This window comes from Bos taurus, chromosome 15 (genome assembly GCF_002263795.3).
Source record: "Bos taurus isolate L1 Dominette 01449 registration number 42190680 breed Hereford chromosome 15, ARS-UCD2.0, whole genome shotgun sequence".
Taxonomy (NCBI): Eukaryota; Metazoa; Chordata; class Mammalia; order Artiodactyla; family Bovidae; genus Bos; species Bos taurus.
In genome coordinates, this window is record NC_037342.1 from 38,342,533 (window position 1) to 38,349,069 (window position 6,537).

Genomic DNA, 6,537 nt, shown 5'->3' on the forward strand with positions numbered 1-6,537 from the left:
TCCAGCGGATGTTGGCAATTTGATCTCTGGTTCCTCTGCCTTTTCTAAAACCAGCTTGAACATCAGGAAGTTCACGGTTCACATATTGCTGAAGCCTGGCTTGGAGAATTTTGAGTATTACTTTACTAGCATGTGAGATGAGTGCAATTGTGCGGTAGTTTGAGCATTCTTTGGCATTACCTTTCTTTGGGATTGGAGTGAAAACTGACGTTTTGTAGTCCTGTGGCCACTGCTGAGTTTTCCAAATTTGCTGGCATATTGAGTGCAGCACTTTCACAGCATCATCTTTCAGGATTTGAAATAGCTCCACTGGAATTCCATCACCTCCACTAGCTTTGTTCGTAGTGATGCTTTCTTTTTTTGGGGGGGCGGGTACCCAATTACTTTATTTGAAGGAATGGTACTAAAGAAAGAACTTAAGTAGATGTTTTGTTACAACTTATAGAAAAGATGAAGGTAACCCAAATATGCATGCACTGCCTTGGTGACCAGGGAAGTCACCCCTGTGGCTGTGGGAAACCAGCCTGAGGCTTAGCTCTCACTGTGTCCTAGGGTGTGCTTGTCAAAGAGGTACTCTGCCATGCCAGATCCAGGGGCCCCCATCTTGCTCAGGTTGGTTATGTGGTCACCCAATTCTTTGATGGCTTCCACCTGCTCATTCAGGTAATGAGTCTCAATGAAATCACACAGATGGGGATCATTTTTTTCAGTGGCCAGTTTGTACAGTTCCAGTAGTGACTGATTCACCCTTCTCTCCAAGCACAGCGCACATTCCATTGCAGTCAGCCCATTCTCCCAGTCATCACGGTCTGGTTTCTTGATATCCTGAAGGAAGATTCGGCCGCCTCGCTGGTTCTGCAGCTTCATCAGTCTCTCAGCATGTTCCCTCTCCTCATGAGATTGGTGAAGAAAGTATTTGGCAAAGTTCTTCAAAGCCACATCATCACGGTCAAAATAGTACGACATGGACAGGTAGACATAGGAGGCGTAGAGCCTCAGGTTGATCTGGCGGTTGATGGCAGCCTCCGAGTCCTGGTGGTAGTTCTGGCGCACCTGCGAGAGGGATGCGGTCGTCATGGTGGGCGGCTGAAAACGGGCGGTGGTGGTGCCGGTGGCGGCGACGGCCGAGCGGCGCTGGAGCAGTGGCGGGGACCTTGGGCCGGTCGCAGGGCGCTGTCAAGTGGTGACGAGGGCTGGCTCTGAGTGGCCGGCCGGGGTGGGGGGGGGGGGGGTGGGGGAGATGAGCAGCCGGGTTCCATTCAAGCACTGTTGAAGTAGGAAACCGCAGCGACTCTCCGCTAAGACTGTCCGTAGTGATGCTTTCTAAGGCCCAGTTGACTTCACATTCCAGGATGTCTGGCTCTAGGTCAGTGATCACACCATCGTGATTATCTGGGTCGTGAAGATCTTTTTTGTACAGTTCTTCTGTGTATTCTTGCCACCTCTTCTTAATAGCTTAGCCTTCCATAATTTACAAAGGAATTTTCACATATCCTTTCTTACACCATTTTTTGTCTTCATTAATAAGATGCAGAGTTACCTGCTGGGGTAAATATTATCAGTATCCCCATGTCACAGATGGGAAACTGAGGCATGGACCTGCTCATGGTCACATAAGTTGAGAGTCAGATCTGACTCCTGTTTCCTTATTTCTTCAGTGTGTGGATGAAAAATTGCCATTTACCATCTGTCCCAACAAGGATTAGTTCACTAGCCACTGTGTCGCTCACTGACCTTCAGCACACCCTGAAAGGAGTTCAGGGCTCAGATTAGGAATGAAGCACTCTGTGCTCTGGGAAAACCTTACAGAACAGGCCTTCAGATATTTTGGAAAGATTTTATGAGGCCAATTCTTGCATCTTATTATTTCTAGAAAAGCACTAAAATCATTAATGGAGACATCTGCTCCTAGTGACTAGCAGCAACTCTGCCCAAAAGTGTGGTTGACTACACATACCTGCCTTCACCAAGATCACATATATACTGACCTCCACCCCTATCTCTTCCCAGCAGTTCCTCAGAGCTGAGAGACTGTCTCCCAGACTATAGTCCTCATTTTTCCCCAAGTAAAATTTAGCTCACAGCTCTCGTGTTGTGCTTTTGTTTCTGTTGACAAGTGTCACCATAATTGCTTTGTTTTTGTGTTTGTAAAATTAGATGGCCAGCCCCCTGGGTGGGGATGGAGGGGAGGACTGTAAGGAGGGAAGCAGGCCCTGGGCTCTGAGCTTGCAGCACGTGATCCCCACATGCCATGTTCACCCCTGCCTTACTGGGGCAGGGCCGGGGTCACCTGGCTGGAGCCCTGCTGGATTTACAGATCGTCTATGAGCTCTGAGTGCTCAAGGCTGCCTTCATTAGGTTGGGGCACCAGCAGAGCCGCTTCCCCTGGTTGGCTGGGCATTTCACATTTAAAGCTTCACACATCTGTGAGCACGGCCTGTCAGCAGCCCAGGTCAGCAGCCTGGAGCTCTTCCAGAGCCACGCATCCAAGTGTGTCCCCACCAGCCTGTGGATGCACTTCCTCTGACCTGCCCAACCCCTCTCCCCGTCCTCTGGTCCTCTCTCTTTACCATTACCTGAATACTTGGCTCTGGGAGCAGTTCCCTGGGTTTCTCCAAGCTCAGGGGCCATAAGAGATGTTGGGAACTGTGGCAATGGTTTCCTAGGCACACAGGCAGTTAGCAGGTTTTTATTTAAAAAAAAAAAAAAAAAGGAGGAGAAATAAAACCCTCCTCCTTATACCTTTTTAATATTTAAGGGAGGAAAACATGAAAAAAGCATGAAGGAAACATACAGAAACTTTTTCTAATCATCCCTGCCTCCCAACCTAGGACTGACCACTGTTAACATGTTAGCACCTGTCTTTCCTTGTTAATATTTTTTAATGTCTATAATAGCATACATTGTTTTTCCTATAGAAAAAAGAGTGCCAAAATAGTCACTATCTTGTAGGGTTTTGGGGGTTTTGTTTTGTCTTCTTTTTAAAACTTGGCAGTAAATCATTAACATTTTCTGTGCCAACCAATATTCTTTTACAATATGATTTTGAATTGTACAGCATCCTGTTATGGATATATCATAATTTACTTAATCAATACTCTTGTTTGGCATTTCAGAGCCTTCCATTTTTTTCCTCCAATGCTGTGATGAGTATTCAAGACTTATATGTTGATGCATTATCTCTAATTATATTCTTATATTCTTGGAAGCAGTATTGCAGGGTCAGACAAAACACACACATATAAAGTTTTACTCCAGAAGTTCTACAGAGCTTTTAAAACTCAATTTTATTTACTGTAAAAGCAACATTAGAACAGTAATAATGAATTCCTTAAAAGAAATATCATCCACAAATTCCCTTCTCTTACATATCAGTTGGTTTTATTTGCTCATGTTCCCGTCCCATATGCAAAGAGGAGTTTTACATGATTGTGTTTATGCCTATGTTAGGCTATTACGATTCCCAGGAATCATTCTCACATAGGAAGAACCCCCAGAGAATCTGGCTTTGAATGTAGAAATTCCACAGGATTGGGGGAAATAGAAACTCCACTCTTGGAGGGTGCAGACAAGCTCTTGTGCACCCCAGGACCCAGGGATAATAAAACTATTGGTCCACATTACTCCTGTTTCAGCAGAGTTTTACAGCAAGGCCAGTCAGAGGATGCTGGCCCCTCCCCTGCTCCAGCCAATAGACAGTGTGGAGAGAAAGGGTCATAGAGCCACATGGCACAGAGCATCGTTGTTAGGCTACTCAGCTCAGCAGGTGCTGATTCAGTTCCTTAAAAAATGATAATGGTAATGGAAAAATCTGAAAAAGAAAAAAACATAATATATATGTATATATAAGCAACCAAACAACAATACACATACATACAACATATACACATATAATTTTGCTTATACCTGAAACATTATAAAACAACTATACTCAATTAAAAATAGAAAAGGAATTTGAACTCCTGGGAGACTAAAAATAAAGTGAGTAGCTATTGCAGGTAGCTGGGTTCTTATGTATAGTATAATAACATAGATAAATTATATATTCTAATTTCTGAATTATTATATCATAAGCATATAAAGACATCATGGGCTTCCCTCATGGCTCAGATGATGAAGAATCTGCCTGCAATGCAGGAGACCTGGGTTCAATCCCTGGGTTGGGAAGATACCCTGGAGAAGGGAATGGCAACCCACTCCAGTTTTCTTGCCTGGAGATTCCATGGACAGAGGAGTCTGACGGGCTACAGTTCAGGGGGTCGCAAAGAGTCAGACTAGACTGAGCAACTAACACTTTCTCATCACTTCACTTCATTTCATATAAAGACTTCATACTTATCCAACTTAATATGGACATACCAGTTCATCCAGTGGATAGACTGCAATTTGTTTAAGCCATCTTCTATAGTTAAACATTTAAATTTAGTGGTTTTAAAAACAAAACAAAACCAATTGGAAAATTCTGTAATGAACAGCTTATCAGTATATATATTTACTTTTTTTGGATTTTTTTCCTTGCGTGTATCAATTAGTAATGTTTTTAGCAGCAAGGAAAAGATGGCTTCTCCAAATGGCCTTTAAATTAAGGGGTTATATTTCTCATATAATAAGTTATTTGGGGGCAAGTGACTGCTGGCTTTGGATCCCTTGGCCTTTTTTCTCAGGTTCATGCTCTCAGAATGGCTGCTGAGGCTCTAATCATAGCATCAGCATCCAAGGCAGAAAGGAGGAAGAGAGAATATTGGTTCAGGTCTGCATTTTGTTTTTCTCATCCCAGAATTGCCCCTAGTAGATGCAGACTTATGTCTCTCTGGCTAGAATTGTATTACAAGGTCACTCATAAGTGCAAACGAGGCTACAAAACATCTTTGCAACCACTTTATTTGGAGGCAGCAGGGAAGAAAAGAGACAGTAATGTGCATTAAGCCAGCCTTCCCAGTCCTGTCACAAGGGCTTCTCAAATGTGTGGAAGGTTCAGAAACCTTCCGCAAATAACATCTTGCCTGGAAACCTATTTGGAAAGCAGGTTAAAGTGGAGTCGCTTTAGTTGAAGTGAGGATGAGGGCTTACAGCCTTATGTGGTCAGCACCCCATCACCCAGTGGAAGGCATTTCCTGCTTTCCAACTGTCAAGCACCCATATCATCTTGCAGTTCATATCTGAGTTGTATGTTTGGGGGACTCCCCCATATGTGTGGAGACTTGGGAGAGAGTTCCTATCTCCTGCTGAGAAGCCAAAGACCCATATTCCTTCACCCCCACCTCCTGCTTTCTTGCAAAACCCAAGGCATGTGATTTAGGTTCAGGCAATCCGGCATCCTTTCCTATGTCTTTGAATCAGGAGTATGTGACAGTATGGGGGTGATTGAGGTCATTTTCCTCCCAGCAGCAGGGCCACATGCACCGGACTCTGCTTGTTCTGAGATGTGTGGTGTGGTTCCAGCTGCCTAGCCTGCTGGAATTCTCGTTTCCTAACTGTTTTTGGAACCTGGTTGTATAGCTTCCCATTGATTCTGTGAACCTCTGAGTTATTTCAGTGCATTGACTTTTGGCTTAAGATAACCAGGGTTAATTTCTCTTGCTTATAGATCCAAACCCGGATAAAAGCATCCTTTCCTGGTAATCCCACGGACAATTTTGTAGAATTTCTAGGGTTGCAAGGAGCAGAGTTTAAAATCTGCTGTTTTAGGATTAATCCTTTGAACTGGAATTAAGGGACCAAGGTACAATTTAAAGTTTCTTGATAATTATTGCCAAAGAAGGTTCCAAAAGAATTGTGTAAATTTACTTAACCACAAACGCTACGTATTCTCATTGTTTTATTTTTTTCCTGGTATAATGGCAGGGAAATGACTCCTGTTAATGTTTTAATTTGCACATACTTGAAAATATGAAGCTAAACACATTTCCTTATGTTGACTTATGGTTGTATTTCTATTTATGGAAGAGGTCTATTGATTCAAGCTTTAATTTCATGATATCAATTTCATATAACTTATATATTAATTATTTGAATACTTTCTCAAACATTTTCTGTTTTATTTTCCTTTTGTTACTTTTCTTTGTGCAGAAGCTTCACATTTTTACATAGTAAAATCTGTTCATCTTTTCCTTTGCGATTTCTTCTTTTGTTTCAATGCTTGAAAAGTTACTATTCATCCAAAGATCTGATAAATAGTGAGTTCAATTTCCTGCCAGTCTTTCTGTGATTTGGCTTTCATATATTTAACTCTTTTATCTATCAGAGATGTATTTTTGAGTATTGTGTAAAGATATGAATCCAAATGATCACACTGGGTTTTAGATTGATATGCTTTTGTGAATAAGTCAAGTCTCTGGGCTTTTCTTTTGCTTTGTCTTGGGTTTTAATAATACAAAGAATATTGTTCAGGGAGCTGGGGCTTGTTATCGAGAGAAATGTGAGTAAAATAGAGAAAGAACTGTAGACAGTTGAGATAGAAACAGAGAGAGAGGGCACGACTGAAACAGAGACAGAAAAGTTGAAATAGAAATTGAAATAGAGACAAAGAGAAGTGAA

At 42.3% G+C, this 6,537-nt stretch overlaps 1 pseudogene; it reads right to left on the bottom strand.

The window, feature by feature from the left end:
- Positions 1–384: 384 nt before the first annotated feature.
- Positions 385–1,310, bottom strand: LOC782705 (ferritin heavy chain 1 pseudogene; annotated as a pseudogene).
- Positions 1,311–6,537: the final 5,227 nt, after the last annotated feature.